We start from the raw sequence: 17695 nt of genomic DNA on the forward strand, positions 1-17695 counted from the left end.
AATCGAAAAAAGCTTTTATTAATTCAATAACTCAGCAGCGCATTTGTCGTCGGTTTGCTTGCGCGCAGCAAGCAATCGTATATCGATGATGTACATACATCACCAAACACACACGCACGCAGCCAATGAGGCAAAACAGTAATTTAGACAACGGAGACACAACAGCTGCGGTGTCCGAGTGGTTAAGGAGATGGACTTGAAATCCATTGGGTTCTACCCGCACAGGTTCGAATCCTGTCCGCAGCGAGTAATTTTTTTAATTTACAATTCTTTAAATTTCATATATGTTTAACTATTTAAGATATTCGGAACCTAATTTGTCATCCGATCTTCTTGAATCTCGATTTGTGAATGGGCAGCACCAGGCAAAAATTGTTCGAACAGAGGGCATGTTCCGTCCATGCTAAGATTTAGTCCGCTTATAAATCTACCTCAAAAATTTGACTGTGGGACTGAATTTTTATGTGATGCGATTGGAAAGCCAACAAGAATCTACACAAGTGCCGTTAACTGATACTTACATAAGGAGAAGTATTGTGATGCTGGAAGACGTTTCCATAATAATAGTTAATAATGAATTAAATTTTTAGTTGCAGTAGTGCATTTTCAATATTATATAATAAGACAATAACCTAGCGTAATTGAAGTAAACAAGTTGCCGTTATAAATCAATGATTTCTCGGTCAGTCGGTCTGCAGCAGTCATGAAGATTACGCTAACGAGGTAAGTGAGCACCATAGTAAATATATTTTGAAATTGTAGAATATTGGAAAGGGAAATGAAAGGTAATGTAAATATTTAAGCTATGGGTGTGCGACCAATCTAGTCACGTGTTCCTCGTTTTTCCTCATCCTCACAACTACAGGTGTGCGATCATTCTAACCACGTGTACTTCCTTTCCTCATCCACAGCTAAAGGTGTGCGATCAATCTAGCCACGTGTTCTTTCTTTCCTCATCCACAGCTAACGGTGTACGATCTCCCCAGTCTCGCGTTCCTACTTTTCCTCCCGTTCTTTCCTATTCAACCGCTAGAGGAGTGCGATCACTCTAGCTGCATGCTCCCTTTTCCTCATCCTCTTCTAGCTATTCCTCAGCTAGAGGTGTGCGATCACTCTAGTCACATGATCCTTCATCTCCTCCTATTTGTATTTTTATACCCTCCACCATAGGATGGAGGGTATATTAACTTTGTCATTCAGTTTGTAACACGTCGAAATATTGCTTTAAGACCCCATAAAGTATATATATTCTGGGTCGTGGTGAAATTCTGAGTCGATCTAAGCATGTCCGTTCGTCCGTCTGTTGAAATCACGCTAACTTCCGAACAAAACAAGCTATCGACTTGAAACTTGGCACAAGTGGTTGTTATTGATGTAGGTCGGATTGTATTGCAAATGGGCCATATCGGAGCCCCCATATAAACCGACGCTCAGATTTGGCTTGCAGAGCCTCTTGGAGGAGCAAAATTCATCCGATCCGATTGAAATTTGGTACATGGTGTTAGTATATGGTCTCTAACAACCGTGCAAAAATTGGTCCACATCGGTCCATAATTATATATAGCCCCCATATAAACCGATCCCCTGAATGGGCTTGCGGAACCTCTAAGAGAAGCAAATTTCATCCGATCCGGCTGAAATTTGGTGCATGGTGTTAGTATATGATCTCTAATAACCATGCAAAAATTGGTCCACATCGGTCTATAATTATTTAGAGCCCCCATATCAACCAATCCCCAGATTTGGCTTGCGGAGCCTCTAAGAGAACCAAATTTCTTCCGATCCGGTTGAAATTTGGTACGTGGTGTTAGTATATGGACTCCAACAAACATGCCAGAATTGGTCGATATCGATTCATAATTATATATAACCCCCATATAAACAGATCCCCAGATTTGACCTCCGGCGCCTCTTGAAGGAGCAAAATTCATCCGATCCGGGTGAAAATTGGTACATTTCGCTAGTATATAGCCGATAACAACCATGCCAAAATTAGCCCGTATCGATCTATATTATATATAGCCTCCACATAAACCGATCCCCAATCACAGAAAAATCACGATTGCCACTCGAGCCAAAAATAATGTACCAACATTTTATTGCCATAGAAAATTTTGTCAAAATTTTATATTACTATAGAAATTTTTTCAAAATTTTATTTCTATAGAAAATTTTGCCAACATTTTATTTGTTTAGGAAATTTTGTCAAAGTATAATTTCTATACAAAATGTTGTCAAAAATTTATTTCTATAGAAAATTTTGTAAAAATGTTATTTCTATAGAAAATTTATGAAGCATGTCATAGTTGGAGAGGAATATTCTGCAAAATCTTCCAAAACATCAAGAATTCTACTAATCTTCTAAACAGTAAAAAAATCTGCCATTTTTGGTCGACTCGTGTTCATAACTGTATAAAGTCCCCATCAAAAGCCCCCCTATTTCAATTCTGGCTCTATAATTACTGCATAAAATTTCATATCGGTTCGTAGTTATTTCTTCCCTATATATACCGGTCAAGAATTGAATATATACGTATTTAATCGACATTTCCTTTGTCTACTATATATCCCGAATGGACTAACTTACAATTTAGAAGATGATAAGAAGTTTAAGATGGCTTGCCATCGGCCGCAACCCAAGTAATTTAATTGTGGATGACCATTTTTAGTATAAGTTTCTACGCAATCCATGGTGGAGCGTACATAAGATTCGGCCTGGCCGAATTTATACTTGTGCCGTATATATTTGTTTATTATTATTATTATTAAGTTAAAGGTGTGCGACCACTCTGGCCGCGTATTTCCCCACTTCCCCGTTGTTGTCCCATTCCTCAGCTAACCACGTCCAAAGATCTACACGTTGACCAAAACCCCACTTTCCCACACCATCGCGTCATCCCGCCTCATACCACCGAATATCCCCAGAGTAGGTTAGGTTAGGTGGCAGCCCGATGTATCAGGCTCACATTGGTGAACTTCTCGCTTATCACTGAGTGCTGCCCGATTCCATGTTGAGCTCAATGACAAGGAACCTCCTTTTTATAGCCGATTCCGAACGGCGTTCCACATTGCAGTGAAACCACTTAGAGAAGCTTTGTAACCCACAAAAATGTCACCAGCATTACTGAGGTAGGATATCCCCAGAGTAGACCGTCTTCATCTATTAAAGCTTACCATTGTAACATAAAACTTCTAACGACAATAAAAACCTGTTATCTTAAAACTGTAATAACCTTATCTCAGTCTCTGGAATATACTTCTGTGACGTACCCGAGAGTATTACCCCAGCCAAAGTCGGGAAAACCTGTCGTTACAGTATTTATCAGTTAATCTTGTTTCGTTTTCAATCAATGAGACTCTCAAGCTTAATGTTACATACAGAGACTTTCAGCCCTCAAGTTTTCGATATGAACCAGTTAACTAACACTTACATTGGACTTACTACAAATCGAACATAGAATAACTAGACTATTTGTTCCGAAATTTTAACCTAAAGTTAACTAGAAGAAGGTCCCTTATCAGTGACATAAAGGACTTGCTTATTCTGGGCAGTGTGTCCAACTACACTTAAAAAAGATATCACCTAATATTAATGTCTTTGCACCCAAATTTTAGGGCGCTCAAAAGGACAAATTATAATTAAAAATTATAAAATAACTAAAATGAAATATAATCTTCGCTGTTGTTTCAGTTTTCATTCAATTTTGAAGATGATATAATAAAGAGTCGACGTGTGTTTGAACTAAGGGACAGTTTTCCTAAAGTTAAGATTTTTTGGATTTAAAGAATTTATCTTTACATTAAATGAGCTTTTGAATCTCTGGATTAAAGAAGAAAGAAAAAAGGTTTCAAAAATGTGCATCTGTTTTGTGAAATTAAAATAAAAATAAAAACAACAAAACCAATTTTATTTTGAAGTATCTGATATATTTTAGATTTGTTTTTATTTTTGGCTCCAAGTAAAGTTTTTTGATTGAATTTGTACAACCACATAAACGAATTTGCCTATATGAAATTTTACCACTGCCTTCAACACCTTATTCTGCATTCTTTATAGAGTCTTTAACTCTGCACTTTTCTTCTACAGCCAAATATTTACAATGGCTTTGAACTAGAGCTGGATAATTTTTTTTAGTCCTTTGATCCTTTTAGCGCCTTGGAAGCATCAATTTTTATTTGATTTTCATGAAATTGAAAATTTACAGCTATTTTAGGCCCATGAAGGACTGGGCTAAATTTTGTTTTGATATAGCCCCCATATAGACCGATCTCCCGATATGACTTCTTGGCGTCATGGAAGCCGCAAGTTTCAAATATTCAAGTTTTTTAAACCTATTTTTATACCCTTCACCAATTAGCATTGTAACTATACGTCCCAAATTTGGTTGAAATCGGTTCAGATTTGGATATATCTCCCATATATAGCTTTCGCCCGATTTACACTCATATGACCACAGAGGTCAATTTTTAACTCCGATTTAGTTGAAATTTTGCACAGGGAGTAGAATTAGCATCGTAGCTATGCGTGCCAAATTTGGTTGAAATCGGTTCAGATTTAGATATAGCTCCCATATATAGCTTTCGCCCGATTTACACTCATTTACCCACAGAGACCAATATTTTGCTCCGATTTAGTTGAAATTTTGCACAGGGAGTTGAATTAGCATTGTAGCTATGCGTGCCAAATTTGGTTGAAATCGGTTCAGATTTAGATATAGCTCCCATATATAGCTTTCGCCCGATTTACACTCATATGACCACAGAGGCCAATTTTTAACTCCAATTTAGTTGAAATTTTGCACATGGAGTAGAATTTGCATTGTAGCTATGCGTGCCAAATTTGGTTGACATCGGTTCAGATTTAGATATATCTCCCATATATAGCTTTCGCCCGATTTACACTCATATGACCACAGAGGCCAATTTTTAACTCCAATTTAGTTGAAATTTTGCACATGGAGTAGAATTTGCATTGTAGCTATGCGTGCCAAATTTGGTTGACATCGGTTCAGATTTAGATATAGCTCCCATATATATGTTTTTCTGATTTCGAAAAAAATGGTCAAAATACCAACATTTTCCTTGTTAAATCGCCACTGCTTAGTCGAAAAGTTGTAAAAATGTCTCTAATTTTCCTAAACTTCTAATACATATATATCGATCGATTAATCATAAATAAGCTTTTGCGAAGTTTCCGTAAAATTGCTTCAGATTTAAATATTTTCGATATTTATACCCTTCACCACTACTGTGGTACAGGGTATAATAAGTTTGTGCATTTGTATGTAATGCCAAGAAGGGAAATTCTGAGACCCATCGTTTAGTATACCGATCGTCTTAGAATTAAATTCTGAGGCGATTCAGCGATGTCCGTCTGTCTGTCCGTCCGTCTGTCTGTCTGTCTGTTCATGTATTTTTGTGCGCAAAGTACAGGTCGCAGTTAAAGTCCGATCGTCCTCAAATTTGGCACAGGGTTGTTTTGGGGAACAAGGACGGTCGCTATTGATTTTGGAAAAAATCGGTTCAGATTTAGATATAGCTGTCATATATATTTATCCCCGATTTGGTTATAATTGGCGTGTTTATCAAGCGATGTTCTTCAAGTTCCGTACATCCCAATATTTTATGAGTTTCGAAAAACTTGCAAAATATTATCCAAATCGGTTCAGATTTAGATATAGCTCCCATATATATCTTTCCACCGATTTAGACTCATATGGCAACAGAGGCCAAAGTTTACTACCGATTTTCGTGAAATTTTGCACAGAGAAAAGGGTTGGTATTCTTCCAATGCTTGGTAAATTTGATTGAAATCGGTTCATATTTAGATATAGCTCCCAAATATATCTTTCGTCCGATTTCCACTTATATGACCTCAAAAGCCAGAGTTTTGTCCTGACTTGCTTCAAATTTTGCACGAGAGGTACGTTTAACGGTGTCATTATGTGTGCCAAATTTGGTTAAAATCGGTTCAGATTTAGATATAGCTCCCATATATATCTTTCGTCCGATTTGGACTTATATGGCCTCAAAAGCCAGAGTTTTGCCCTGAATTACTTCAAATTTTGCACAAGGAGTACGTTTAGTAGTATCGGTAAATGTGTCATATTTGGTTGAAATCGGTTCAGATTTAGATATAGCTCCCATATATATCTTTCGTCCGATTTGGACTTATATGGCCTCAAAAGCCAGAGTTTTGCCCTGAGTTGCTTCACATTTGTCACAAGGAGTACGTTTAATAGTATCGGTAAGAGTGCCAAATTTGGTTGAAATCGGTTCAGATTTAGATATAACTCTCATACAAAGCTTTCGACCGATTTACACTCATATGATCACGGAGGCTATAGTTATACCCCATTTATGTGAAATTTTGCAGAGATTGCAGAATTATTATTCTAACTATGCATGTCAAATTTAGTCAAAATCGGTTCAGATTATATATAGCTCCTATATATACGTACACCAGAGTTGGGGAAATATGGTAGACTGTTTCATATTTTAGACCCATTTTCAATGAGATTTTCCTCCAATCGACTGGATAGTTTCCACAGAGAATATATTTAATATGATATTTAAGTGTGTCAAGTTTGATCTAATTTGGTTCAGATTTAGATAAAGCCTCCATATATTCGTTTTTTCCGGTTTATACAAATATGGCCAAAATTCCCACACTTGACACAAAATTCTGTGACGATTTCCCCATATCTTAGTCATATCCTAAACACTGTAATGCCAGAATTTCCACAGAACGGTTGAGTTTTAAATAAGGCTTCAAGTCGCCCGAATTGACCAAATAATATCACAACCAACACTTGGGCATATATCTTGGCGGGATCTAACCAATATCCTTGTAAAATCGCCACTGCTAAGTAGCAAAAATTTTAAATCTTACTAAAATTGCACTATATCTCGAATACATATGTATCACCTGATAAATCATAAATGCTCTTTTGTGTTATTGCATTAAACATGCACATTTTTGTAATCAAAGTCTAGGTCGCAGTTTTAGTCCAATCGACTTAAAATTTGGCACAAGTATGTGTTTTGGCTCAGAATAGATCCCTATTGATTTTGGAAGAAATCGGTTGAGATTTAGATATAGCTCCCATATATATATTTCGCCCAATATGGACTTATATGGCCCCAGAAGCCAGAGTTTTACCCTAATTTGCTTAAAATTTTGCACAAGAAGAACAATTAGTACTATAGTCAAGTGTGGCAAATTTTACTGAAATCGGTTCAGATTTAGATATAGCTCCCATATTTGCTTGAAATTTTGTATTAGCATAACACTTAGTCGTATAGTCAAGTGTGCAAAATTTGATTGAAATCGGTTCAGATTTATATATAGCTCCCATACATAGCTTTCGCCCGATTTACACTCATATGACCACAGAGGCCAATTTTTTGCTCCGATTTAGTTGAAATTTTGCACATGGAGTAGAATTAGCATTGTAGCTATGCCTGCCAAATTTGGTTGAAATCGGTTAAGATTTAGATATAGCTCCCATATATATGTTTTCTGATTTCGACAAAAATGGTCACAATACCAACATTTTCCTTGTAAAATCGCCACTGTTTAGTCGAAAAGTTGTAAAACTGACTCTAATTTTCCTAAACTTGTAATACATATATATCGAGCGATAAATCATAAATAAACTTTTTGCGAAGTTTCCTTAATATTGCTTCAGATTTAAATGTTTCCCATATTTATACCCTGCTCCACACTGTGGAACAGGGTATTATAAGTTAGTGCATATGTTTGCAACACCCAGAAGGAGACGAGATAGACACATGGTGTCTTTGGCAAAAATGCTCAGGGTGGGTTCCTGAGTCGATATAGCCATGTCCGTCTGTCCGTCTGTCCGTGAACACATTTTTGTAATCAAAGTCTAGGTCGCAGTTTTAGTCCAATCGACTTCAAATTTGGCACAAGTATGTGTTTTGGCTCAGAATAGATCCCTATTGATTTTGAAAGAAATCGGTTCAGATTTAGATATAGCTCCCATATATATTTTTCGCCCGATATGGACTAATACGGTCCCAGAAGCCAGAGTTTTACCCCAATTTGGTTGAAATTTTGCACAGGGAGTAAAATTTGCATTGTAGCTATGCGTGCCAAATTTGGTTGAAATCGGTTCAGATTTAGATATAGCTCCCATATATAGCTTTCGCCCGATTTACACTCATATGACCACAGAGGCCAATTTTTAACTCCGATTTAGTTGAAATTTTGCACAGGGAGTAGAATTAGCATTGTTACTATGCGTGCCAAATTTGGTTGAAATCGGTTCAGATTTAGATATAGCTCCAATATATAGCTTTCGGCCGATTTACACTCATATGTCCACAGAGGCCAATTTTTTGCTCCGATTTAGTTGAAATTTTGCACAGGGAGTAGAATTAGCATTGTAGCTATGCGTGCCAAATTTGGTTGAAATCGGTTCAGATTTAGATATATCTCCCATATATAGCTTTCGTCCGATTTACACTCATATGACCACAGAGGCCAATTTTTAACTCCGATTTAGTTGAAATTTTGCACAGGGAGTAGAATTAGCATTGTTGCTATGCGTGCCAAATTTGGTTGAAATCGGTTCAGATTTAGATATAGCTCCCATTTATATGTTTTTCTGATTTCGACAAAAATGGTCAAAATACCAACATTTTCCTTGTAAAATCGCCACTGCTTAGTCGAAAAATTTTAAAAATGACTCTAATTTTCCTAAAATTCTAATACACGTATATCGAGCGATAAATCATAAATAAACTTTTGCGAAGTTTCCTTAAAATTGCTTCAGATTTAAATGTTTCCCATATTTTTTTTTACTAACATTGTGTTCCACCATAGTGCATTAGCCGATTTAAAATTTGAGTCTATAGATATAGTGATATTTAAATGTATGTATTTGGGACAAACCTTTATATATAGCACCCAACAAATTTGACGGATGTGATATGGTATCGAAAATTTAGATGATATGGTATTAGAAAATTAAAGTGGTGCAGGGTATAATATAGTCGGCCCCGCCCGACTTTAGACTTTCCTTACTTGTGTTTTACTAAAATTGTGTTCCACTCTAGTGCATTAGCCAACTTAAATTTTGAGTCTATAGATTTTGTAAAAGTCTATGAAATTCTGTCCAAATCAAGTGATATTTAAATGTATGTATTTGGGACAAACCTTTATATAGCACCCAACACATTTGACGGATGTGATATGGTATCGAAAATTTAGATCTACAAAGTGGTGCAGGGTATAATATAGTCGGTCCCGCCCGACTTTAGACTTTCCTTACTTGTTTTTTATTAACATTGTGTTTTATCCCAAGGCGTTAGCCGATTTAAATTTTAATTCTAGAGTTTTTGTAAAAGTACAAAAAATTGTCTCCATTAAAACTATTTGTATCTGGAAATGCAAACCTGTATATAGCTCCGAGCAAATTTGAAGTAGTTGAGATGGTAACACAAATGTTGTCTTTATAGTGGTGAAGGCTATAATATAGTCGGCTCCGTCCGACTTTAGACTTTACTACTTGTTTTTTCACTAAAATTGTGTTCCACCCTAGTGCATTATCCAACTTAACTTTTGAGTCTATAGATTTTGTAGAAGTCTATCAAATTCTGTCCAAATCGAGTGATATTTAAATGTATGTATTTGGGACAAACCTTTATATATAGCCCACAACACATTTGACGGATGTGGTATGGTATCGAAAATTTAGATCTACAAAGTGGTGCAGGGTATAATATAGTCGGCCCCGCCCGACTTTAGACTTTCCTTACTTGTTTGTTTATAGTTAGGATAACTTTTCCATAGACAAACCAAATGGTTTAAATCTTTTTTCATGAAGATTAACTTCTGCCCTGCCACCGTCCTTATTGACTTCTCTTCCCTTGTCTAATTTCATTTTAAGGCTTTTAAAATTTTTGTAGTTACCAATATCCTTTTTGTTGGCTTTCATTATTGCCAATATGGAAATCTCCGTTTTTTTTTTGTGTGGGGCCAGCCAACCATCCATTAGCCATGGGGGTCATAGGATGAAAAAGGACTTTTATTTAAAACAAAATAACGCAATCAGTATTTCATTTGTATTGGCAAATGCTAATGACATTTGGAATCCCTTTTTTTGGTACTTCAAATCATTGAACTGGCATTAAGTTTTCATCAATTCTACTCACTCGAAATTTTACTATGTAGCCGAACAAAAAAATCAAAACCAAATGAAAAACTCTAAATAAAGCAACAACAAAAACAAAATGTATTCTTGATATGCCAGGGGATGGGAAAAGAGGTGAGCATCAGTGATAGGACTATCTGCAATCGAACTCCTTCTTCCATCCAACTGGACACGCAATTCCAGTCAACATTCAACGATAGACAACACAGCCTCCTGAAATAATACAAAAACAAAAAATCATCTGCCAACCCACCTGCCTGCCGTCCCCCTGCCTTTCAAGCATGTAAAGATTTTGGTTTTTTATTAATTAACACATACACCCACTACATCCAGATTGGAATACATGGATGTTGACTAACCAACCGACCAAAGATTCGATCGTGTTTCATACATAGGACCACCAAATGAATGCAAACATCAGATGTGCCCCTTGACTACTCCACTCTCCAAATGGTCAAGTATTACTATCTCTTTCGCCGAGTAATGCTGGATGGAGGAAAAAACCCAGGACTATAGTCCTTGTTTTTATGTAGTTTTAGGATTTTTTTTTCTATTCCCGTGTTTGTTTTGCTTTTTTTGCTCGTCCGCATTTCTGTCGAATTCGTTTTGAACTTTGCTGCCTTCGATGGCAAGGATGTGCGGATGTGCTCTTCATGTATGCATGTGATGATGTATACCCCGAACATATGCCAGCCTTCATGGTTTGAGGGGCTAGCTGGTATGCTAGGCGACTAGTTTGAGTGGCTAGGACGCATTGGAGTTCGAGTATATTCAGAGATTTGGTCAGTTTTTCATTTACAGAAAAATTGTGGGTAAGGATATATGTATGCATATGTGTACGCGTGTGTGTGTGAAGAGAGAAAGGTGGGTAGTATGTGTATTTGTGCATTGAATATGTAAACAGGCCTATGGCAAGGATTCTGAACTTCCTGTATACGTCCATCTCTTTCTGTTTGCCAATATGAATGCATATTGGTCAGTTTTTGATGAGTTTACCTTTAGTTCAGGCATAGTTACTGCCATTTCGATTGTTCATGTAGGTGCTGCTTGACCATTCACCAAGGGAGGCAGACTGCCATACAGCCATACAGGCAGGCAGACAGGCAGTTTTTAATGCTGCCTCTGCTGTTTCACCATTCCAGAATTTCCATATTCCGAAACAAAGGAGCAAAAATATTTTGCAATCAACAAAAGTTTGTAGTGCGCATCGCGTTTTGCATATACGACTAGGTTCGATCTATCCTCTCCTCCTACTCCTCCCCGACTTACCACAATGTCCTTGGCATGAGTTTTATTCAGCAGCCTCTTTGTTTTCAGGGACCATGATTGGCTTTTGCGTATGGTTGAGAATCATAAGGAAGATATTGATTATATATCGTCCTTTTTCCTATTTTAGTTTTTTTTTTGTGCTTGAAAAAAAAAAAATATTGAAGTGAACACAACAAAAGTTCGAATACTAAATATTTCATTTGTTGTTGTGGTTGTTCAGTTTTTATGGATTCCTTCTAAATGAAGCAATGATGCTATAGCATCCGAGTTTTTTGGGAAATTATTCGTATGGACTTCAATTGTTCAGGTGTGTCAGATACACACTCTCCGCAGATTTGTAAGGTTGAGTCATCATTGATAGGCATCTATGCTCCCCCAGACATTCACAAGAAATAGTTTAAAGAACTTCTTCAAAATTTAATTAAAATTTCGTTGCTAAATACTTCAATCATATTTTTAATTAAAAACTAGCAAAAAAAATGGAAGTTATTCATAAGTCTTGGCATTTAATGTATATACCAAAATGATATTTTACAGATGGACATAATTTTCACTCACAAAAATTTGTTTTGAAGTGATATATACAAATACGCCATTTTATGCTGTTTTACAAAAAAACAAAATAAATTTTCTAAATAATATAAATAAATAATATAATAGGAATTTCCAAATAAAAAAAACAATTAAGTAAAGTCTAAAGTCGGGCGGAGCCGACTATATTATACCCTTCACCGCTATAAAGACAACATTTGTGTTACCATCTCAACTACTTCAAATTTGCTCGGAGCTATATAAAGGTTTGCATTTCCAGATACAAATAGTTCTAATGGAGACAATTTTTTGTACTTTTACAAAAACTCTAGAATTAAAATTTAAATCGGCTAACGCCTTGGGATAAAACACAATGTTAATAAAAAACAAGTAAGGAAAGTCTAAAGTCGGGCGGGGCCGACTATATTATACCCTGCACCACTTTGTAGATCCAAATTTTCGATACCATATCACATCCGTCAAATGTGTTGGGGGCTATATATTAAGGTTTGTCCCAAATACATACATTTACGTATCACTCGATCTGGACAGAATTTGATAGACTTCTACAAAATCTACAGACTCAAAATTTAAGTCGGCTAATGTACTAGGGTGGAACACAATGTTAGTAAAAAAAATATGGGAAACATTTAAAACTGAAGCAATTTTAAGGAAACTTCGCAAAAGTTTAGTTATGATTTATCGCTCGATATATATGTATTAGAAGTTTAGGAAAATTAGAGTCATTTTTACAACTTTTCGACTAAACAGTGGCGATTTTACAAGGAAAATGTTGGTATTTTGACCATTTTTGTCGAAATCCGAAAAACATATATATGGGAGCTATATCTAAATCTGAACCGATTTCAACCAAATTTGGCACGAATAGCTACAATGCTAATTCTACTCTCTGTGCAAAATTTTAACTAAATCGGAGCAAAAAATTGGCCTCTGTGGTCATATGAGTGTAAATCGGGCGAAAGCTATATATGGGAGCTATATCTAAATCTGAACCGATTTCAACCAAATTTGGCACGCATAGCTACAATGCTAATTCTACTCCCAGTGCAAAATTTCAACATAATTGGGGTAAAACTCTGGCTTCTGGGACCGTATTAGTGCATATCGGGCGAAAGATATATACGGGAACTATATCTAAATCTGAACCGATTTCAATGAAATTTGTCACACTTGACTATAGTACTAATTGTTCTTCTTGTGCAAAATTTTAAGCCACTTAGGGTAAAACTCTGGCTTCTGGGGCCATATAAGTCCATATCGGGCGAAATATATATATATGGGAGCTATATCTAAATCTGAACCGATTTCTTCCAAAATCAATAGGGATCTATTCTGAGCCAAAACACATACTTGTGCCAAATTTGAAGGCGATTGAACTAAAACTGCGTCCTAGACTTTGATTACAAAATGTGTTCACGGACAGACGGACAGACGGACATGGCTATATCGACTCAGGAGCCCACCCTGACCATTTTTGCCAAAGACACCATGTGTCTATCTCGTCTCCTTCTGGGTGTTGCAAACATATGCACTAACTTATAATACCCTGTTCCACAGTGTGGAGCAGGGTATAAATATGGGAAATATGAAGTGAGAGAAATTTTAATGCAATTGCACAAAAGAGCATTTATGATTTATCAGGTGATACATATGTATTCGAGATATAGGGCAATTTTAGTAAGATTTAAAATTTTTGCTACTTAGCAGTGGCGATTTTACAAGGATATTGGTTAGATCCCGCCAAGATATATGCCCAAGTGTGGGTTGTGATATTATTTGGTCAATTCGGGCGACTTGAAGCCTTATTTAAAACTCAACCGTTCTGTGGAAATTCTGGCATTACAGTGTTTAGGATATGACTAAGATATGGGGAAATCATCACAGAATTTTGTGTCAAGTGTGGGAATTTTGGCCATATTTGTATAAACCGGAAAAAACGAATATATGGAGGCTTTATCTAAATCTGAACCAAATTAGATCAAACTTGACACACTTAAATATCATATTAAATATATTCTCTGTGGAAACTATCCAATCGATTGGAGGAAAATCTCATTGAAAATGGGTCTAAAATATGAAACGGTCTACCATATTTCCTCAACTCTGGTGTACGTATATATAGGAGCTATATATAATCTGAACCGATTTTGACTAAATTTGACATGCATAGTTAGAATAATAATTCTGCAACCTCTGCAAAATTTCACGTAACTGGAGTATAACTATAGCCTCCGTGATCATATGAGTGTAAGTCGGGCGAAAGATATATAGGGGAGCTATATCTAATCTGAACCGATTTCAACCAAATTTGGCACACTTACCGATACTATTAAACGTACTCCATGTGACAAATGTGAAGCAATTCAGGGCAAAACTCTGGCTTTTGAGGCCATATAAGTCCAAATCGGACGAAAGATATATATGGGAGCTATATCTAAATCTGAACCGATTTCAACCAAATATGACACATTTACCGATACTACTAAACGTGCTCCTTGTGAAAATTTGAAGTAATTCAGGGCAAAACTCTGGCTTTTGAGGCCATATAAGTCCAAATCGGACGAAAGATATATATGGGAGCTATATCTAAATCTGAACCGATTTCAACCAAATGTGACACATTTACCGATACTACTAAACGTACTCCTTGTGCAAAATTTGAAGTAATTCAGGGCAAAACTCTGGCTTTTGAGGCCATATAAGTCCAAATCGGACGAAAGATATATATGGGAGCTATATCTAAATCTGAACCGATTTTAACCAAATTTGGCACACATAATGACACCGTTAAACGTACCTCTCGTGCAAAATTTGAAGCAAGTCAGGACAAAACTCTGGCTTTTGAGGTCATATAAGTGCAAATCGGACGAAAGATATATTTGGGAGCTATATCTAAATATGAACCGATTTCAATCAAATTTACCAAGCATTGGAAGAATACCAACTCTATTCTCTGTGCAAAATTTCACGAAAATCGGTAGTAAACTTTGGCCTCTGTTGCCATATGAGTCTAAATCGGTCGAAAGATATATATGGGAGCTATATCTAAATCTGAACCGATTTGGATAATATTTTGCAAGTTTTTCGAGACTCATAAAATATTGGGATGTACGGAATTTGAAGAACATCGGTTGATAAACACGCCAATTATAACCAAATCGGGGATAAATATATATGACAGCTATATCTAAATCTGAACCGATTTTTTCCAAAATCAATAGCGACCGTCTTTGTTCCCCAAACCGACCCTGTGCCAAATGTGAGGACGATCGGACTTAAACTGCGACCTGTACTTTGCGCACAAAAATACATGAACAGACAGACAGACAGACGGACGGACAGACAGACAGACGGACATCGCTAAATCGACTCAGAATTTAATTCTAAGACGATCGGTATACTAAACGATGGGTCTCAGAATTTCCCTTCTTGGCGTTACATACAAATGCACAAACTTATTATACCCTGTACCACAGTAGTGGTGAAGGGTATAAAAATATGTTAAAAACTCTCATGCTTGAGATCAGGTAAAATACGAGTACAGAAGTTATACAAGTCAAACACATCCACATGGACCTTACCACCCCTCGAAAGGTTAATTAAATAAGTCATTGTGTTTTGGGGGGTAAAATAAGTTTAGCACTACGTTTGCAAGACATCGACAAATCGATTTCCGACTATATAAAGTGTATAAATTCATGATAAGGGTAAAATTCTAAGACTACATAATGATGCCCGTCTGTCTGTCTATTAACTGAAAAAAAAAAATTGTCGTAAGGTCAAAGATTTCATGTCTTTATAATACGAATCCAAATTTTGCTTAGCATAGAAGACGCATTTCTCTAATCTAAAGTTTTTTTCCTTGTCCAAAAGTCGATAAACTTTTCAATGCAGTCGTATTGTCCTTATAATTAAGTGATTTCACTTAAACATGGATATCATAACATGAAAGAAAAAATGTTTGGGCTAAGGTCAACTTGACTTTAATAATTCAGAAAAATTCTTTAAAATGAATGAAATTGTCTTTAAATTTGTTGATTTTTTGCATCTTGAATACAAAGAAAAAAATTTTTCAAATATAGGACATGCTTTTCAACACTTTATTTTAAAGACGTTTTTTACTTGAAACATAGCCTAATTTCTACTCGAAGTCGAGTTTTAATTTGGAAAATATAATTAACTCGTTTTTATATGACTTTGATATCGTATCACGAAAAAAATCTGAAAAAATGAAAAGTTAAAATTTGCTTCCTAGAAGCAAGTACACAAAATTTTAATTTAAAAGAGAATTGTGTCATAAAAGTATCCTTATTTGTATTCTCCGCTTCTTTAGCTCGGAATCAATACCAAAATTTGTAAAGTGGACAAAATCTTTGGAACCGGAAATGCTTTTCTTCAGTGTTGTAATTTTAAAATTTCTTCATAAAAAGTATGGAACATTTTCATTGAAATTCCGAAAAAGTTTCATTGAAGTTCTGACATAAAATTGTGCCTTTGAGTGTATATCTTTTTTAAATTTTTCAATGCATGTCTAATTTGGGTGATAGGATGTTAAGAATAACAAGTATATACGGCCGGAAGTTCGACCAGGCCGAAACTTATGTACCCTCCACCATGGATTGCGTAGAAACTTCTACTAAAGACTGTCATCCACAATAGAATTACTTGGGTTGCTGTAACACTTGCCGATGGCAAGGTATCTTAAAATTCCTAACACCGTCTTCTAAATTGTAAGTTAGTCCATAGGTGGTATATATTGAACTAACAAAAATGACCGATTAAATACGTATATAACTCAGTTTGACAAAATTTTCTATAGAATTAAAATTTTGACAAAATTTTCTAGAGAAATAAAATTTTGAAAAAATTTTCTATAGAATTAAAATTTTGACAAAATTTTCTTTAGAAATAAAATTTTGACAAAATTTTCTATACCAATAAAATTTTGACAAAATTTTCTACAGAAATAAAATTTTGACAAAATTTTTTATAGAAATTAAATGTTGACAAAATTTTCGATAGAAATAAAACCTTGACAAAATTTTGTATAGTAATAAAATTTTGACAAAATTTTCTATAGAAATAAAATTTTGGTAGACTTTTTTTTGGTGATCGGCTATATATAACTATAGACCGATATGAACTAAGTTTGGTATGGTTGTTAGCGGCCATATACAATGTACCAAATTTCTCATGGTTGTTAGAGACCATATACTAACACCATGTACCAAAATTCGGCTGGATGAGATGAAATTTTCTTCTCTTAGAGGCTCCGCAAGCTAAATCTGGGGATCGGTTTATATGGGGGCTATATATAATTATGAACCGATGTGGACCAATTTTTGCATGGTTATTAGAGACCATATACTAACACCATGTACCAAATTTCAGCCGGATGGGATGAAATTTTCTTCTCTTAGAGGCTCCGCAAGCTAAATCTGGCAATCGGTTTAAATGGGGGCTATATATAATTATGGACCGATGTGGACCAATTTTTGCATGGTTGTTAGAGACCATATACTAACACCATGTACCAAATTTCCGCCGGATGGGATGAAATGTTCTTCTCTTATATGGGGGCTATACGTAAAAGTGGACCGATATGGCCCATTTGCAATACCATCCGACCTACAACAATAACAACTACTTGTGCCAAGTTTCAAGTCGATAGCTTGTTTCGTTCGGAAGATTCG

At 35.8% G+C, this 17695-nt stretch overlaps 1 non-coding gene across 1 annotated transcript; it reads left to right on the forward strand.

Annotated features, from left to right (window-relative positions):
- Nucleotides 1-164: 164 nt before the first annotated feature.
- Nucleotides 165-246, forward strand: TRNAS-UGA (transfer RNA serine (anticodon UGA)). The gene has a single exon. It is a non-coding gene; the product is annotated as a tRNA-Ser (tRNA).
- Nucleotides 247-17695: the final 17449 nt, after the last annotated feature.

This window comes from Haematobia irritans, chromosome 3 (assembly GCF_050003625.1).
Source record: "Haematobia irritans isolate KBUSLIRL chromosome 3, ASM5000362v1, whole genome shotgun sequence".
NCBI lineage: Eukaryota > Metazoa > Arthropoda > Insecta > Diptera > Muscidae > Haematobia > Haematobia irritans.